Genomic DNA, 4,088 nt, shown 5'->3' with positions numbered 1-4,088 from the left:
GTTTTCCAGGCCCTGATTATAATAGCATTATATTTTCTTTTTTTCTTTCCTTTTTTTTTTTTTTTTTTGGTGATACCTTTCAGGAAATGCAAAAAATCACAAATCAAGGCAGCAAAGAATCATCATGTGCCAACAAGCATCCCCGTCACGCGTTAAGCAGCCAGTCAGCTGCACTTTGGGGTTGCCAAGCTCCCTGCCCTTTTAGGGACAACCCTTACTTTGAAAGGCGTTTCCTCTTTTTTTGAGAAATGGTAGAACTACACTTCCCTTTTCTTTATACCAAAAATGTCCTCTACAAATTACCCTTCTGACCCCTTGGTTACAGAAGGCAAGCACTTATCCGTAACCACTACTTGTGGCTAAAGGAAGTAACAGTGAAAAGTCTCTTTGACCCACATCCCGTTTGCATTGCTGAGCTTCGGAGTGGTTGTTGTCAGATAGTCTCTGCCCTGTGCTAGCTCCAGCAGCCTGAAGGCTGCTCTGCTGCACAGCAGGTGCCAGGGCTATTGGAAGGGGATCACCAGATTAAGGGGAGACATAGGTACATCCGTGTGCTATGGGAGACAGCATAAAAAGTAGTCAGAGCAGCTCTGATTTGGTTTGAGGTGACACTTGGGCAGGAGCAGAACTGCAGACTAGTTGATGTTGGAAGGGACTTAAGATCATCTGGTCTAACTCCCCTGCTCAAGCAGAGTCACCTAGAGCAGGTTGCCCACGGTGGTGTCCACTTGGGGATTTGAATATCTCCAAGGATGGAGGCTCCACAACCTTTCTGGGCAACCTGTTCCAGTGCTCCGTCAGCCTCACAGTGAGAAAGTGTTTTCTTCTGTTCAAATGGACCTTCCCGTGTTTCCATTTGTGCCCATTGCCTCTTCTCCTGTCACTAGGCACCACTGAGAAGAGTTTGGCTTCATCTTCTTTGCACCCTCCCATCAGATATTTATACACATTATTAAGATCCCCCTGCGTTTTTTCTTCCCCAGGCTGAACAGTCCCAGCTTTCTCAGCCTCTTCTCATATGACAAATGCTCCAGTCCCTTCATGGTCTTGGTGGCCCTTCGCTGCACTTGCTCCAGGATGTCCATGTCTTTCTTGTCCTGCCAAGCGCAGGACTGGACCCAGCACTCCAGACATGGCTGAGTAGAAGGGAAGATCACCTCCCTCCACCTAGGAGCCCAGGAGACTGTTTGCCGCCTTTGCCATGAGGGCACATTGCTGGCTCATGGTCAACTTTGTGCCCACCAGCACCCCCAGGTCCTCCTTGACAAAGCTGCTCTCCAGCAGGTTGGTTCCCAGCCTGTACTGGTTCATGGGGTTATTTCTCCCCAGGTGCAGGACTCTGCAGTTCCTGCTGTTGAACTTCATGAGGCCTTCTCTGCCCACCTCTCCAGCCTGTTGAGGTCCCTCTGAATGGCAGCACAGCCCTCTGGTGTGTCAGCCACTCCCCTCAGTTTTGTACCACCAGCAAACTTGCTGAGGGTGCCCTCTGTCCCATTGTCCATGCTATTAATGAATAGGTTAAACAGTATTGGATTCAGTATTGACCCCTGGGCTACCCCACTAGTGACTGGCCTCCAGCTGGACTTTGTGCTGCTGATCACAATCCTCTGAACTTGGCCATTCAGCCAGTTTTCAATCCCCCTCACTATGCACTTATCTAGCTTGTATTTCATCAGCTTGTCTATGAGGATGTCATGGTAGACAGTGTCAAAAGCCTCACTAAAGTCAAAGTAAACAGCAGCATCCACTGCTTCTCTTTCATTTGCCAAGTCTCATCATAGAAGGTTATCAGGTGGATTATACATGATTTCTCTTTCTTAAATCCATGCTGACTATGCCAGATCACCTTCCTGTCCTTCATGTGTCTGGAAAGAGTATCTAGTATCCAGGATTAGTTGCTCCATCTCCTTCCCAGGGATCGAGGTGAGACCGACCAGCCTGCAATTCCCCAGATCCTGCTTCTTGCCCTTCTTGAAAACAGGGGTGACATTTGTGTTCTTCCAGGCCTCAGGAATCTTTCCTGATTACCATGATCTTTCACAGATAATCCAGAGTGGCTTCATAATGACATCAGCCCATTCCCTCAGCACTCGTGCGTGCATCCTGTCACGGTCCATGGACTTGTGCCTGTCCAGGTTGTTTTTGTTCTCTAACCTGATCCTCCACCAGGCTAAGGCTTTATTGCTCTGTAGGACTTGGGATTCCTTTACACCAGCAAAGACTGAGGCAATAAGACATTCAGGACCTCTGCCTTTGGTGTCCTTTGTCACCAGGGGCCTTGCCCCATTTAGCAGCAGGCCCACATTTTCCCTAGCCTTCCTCTTGCTGCTAATGTACATGTAGAAGGCTTTCTTGTTGCCATTAATGTCCCTTGCCCGTTTCAACTGTAGGCAGGCTTTAGCTCTCCTAACCCCAACCCTGCATGCTCAGACAGTGTCTCTATAGTCTTCCTGCGTCACAGAATCACAGAATCACAGAATCGCTGAGGTTGGAAGGGACCTCTGGAGATCATCTAGTCCAACCCCCCTGCTCAAGCAGGGTCGCCTAGAGCACGTTGCACAGGATTGCATCCAGGCGTGTTTTGAATATCTCCAGAGAAGGAGACTCCACAACCTCTCTGGGCAACCTCTTCCAGTGCTCTGTCACCCTCACAGTGAAGAAGTTTTTCCTCATGTTCAGATGGAAGCATCTGTGTTTCAGTTTGTGCCCGTTGCCTCGCGTCCTGTCGCTGGGCACCACTGAAAAGAGTCTGGTCCCATCCTCTCGACACCCTCCCTTCAGATACTTGTACACGTTGATAAGATCTCCTCTCAGCCTTCTCTTCTCCAGGCTGAACAGGCCAAGCTCTCTCAGCCTTTCCTCATAAGAGAGATGCTCCAGTCCCCTAATCATCTTTGTGGCCCTTTGCTGGACTCGCTCCAGTAGCTCCATGTCTCTCTTGCATTGGGGAGCCCAGAACTGGACGCAGTACTCCAGATGTGGCCTCACCAGGGCTGAGTAGAGGGGGAGAATCCCCTCCCTCGACCTGCTGGCAACACTCTTCCTGATGCACCCCAGGAGACCATTGGCCTTCTTGGCCACAAGGGCACATTGCTGCCTCATGCTTAACTTGGTGTCCACCAGCACTCCCAGGTCCTTCTCTGCAGAGCTGCTTTCCAGCAGGTCAACCCCCAACCTGTACTGGTGCATGGGGTTATTCCTCCCTAGGTGCAGGACCCTGCACTTGCCTTTGTTGAACTTCATGAGGTTCCTCTCCGCCCACCTCTCCAGCCTGGCCAGGTCCCTCTGAATGGCAGCACAGCCCTCTGGTGTATCCGCCACTCCTCCCAGTTTGGTATCGTCAGCAAACTTGCTAAGGGTGCACTCTGTCCCTTCATCCAGGTCATTGATGAAGAAGTTGAACAAGACTGGACCCAGGACTGACCCCTGGGGGACACCGCTAGCTACAGGCCTCCAACTAGACTCTGTGCCGCTGATCACGTCTCCCTGCTTCCAACTCTTGTACACTTCCTTTTTATATTTTAGTCAGAAGCTCCTTGTTCATCCATGTAGGCCTCCTGCCTTTGGTTGATTTCCAGTTTGTTGGGATGTACTGTTCCTGAGCTTGGAGGAGGTGATCCTTGAAAATCACCCAGATCTCCTGGACCCCTCTTCTCTTCAGGGTTGTATCCCATGGAATTCTTCTGAACAGGTTTCTGAGGAGGCCAAAGCCTGCTTTCCTGTAGTACAGGATTGTGATCCTGCTTTTGGCACTCTTCTTGCGGGATCCTGAACTCTACTGTCTTGTGGTTGCTGTCACCAAGACTGCCACCAGCTTTCACATCTCCAAGCCATTCTTCCTTGTTTGTAAGTATGAGGTTCAGCAGAGTGCCTCAACCCATCAGTTCCTTGATCACCTGCATTAGGAAGTTGCTACCAATGCAGTCTTGAAGCCTCCTGGATTGCTTGTGCCCTGCTGTGTTGTCCCTCCAGCAGATATCAGGGTGGTTAAAGTTCCCCATGAGATCCAAGGCTTGGGAATGTGAGACTTCTTCCAGCTGTCTGAATAAGGCCTCATCTATTTCTTTTTCCAGATCAGGCAGTCTACA

Source organism: Apteryx rowi, unplaced genomic scaffold (assembly GCF_003343035.1).
Source record: "Apteryx rowi isolate R43461 unplaced genomic scaffold, aptRow1 scaffold_113, whole genome shotgun sequence".
Classification (NCBI taxonomy): domain Eukaryota; kingdom Metazoa; phylum Chordata; class Aves; order Apterygiformes; family Apterygidae; genus Apteryx; species Apteryx rowi.
The sequence above is the reverse complement of the archived record's forward strand: the minus strand, read 5'-3'. Positions refer to the sequence as shown.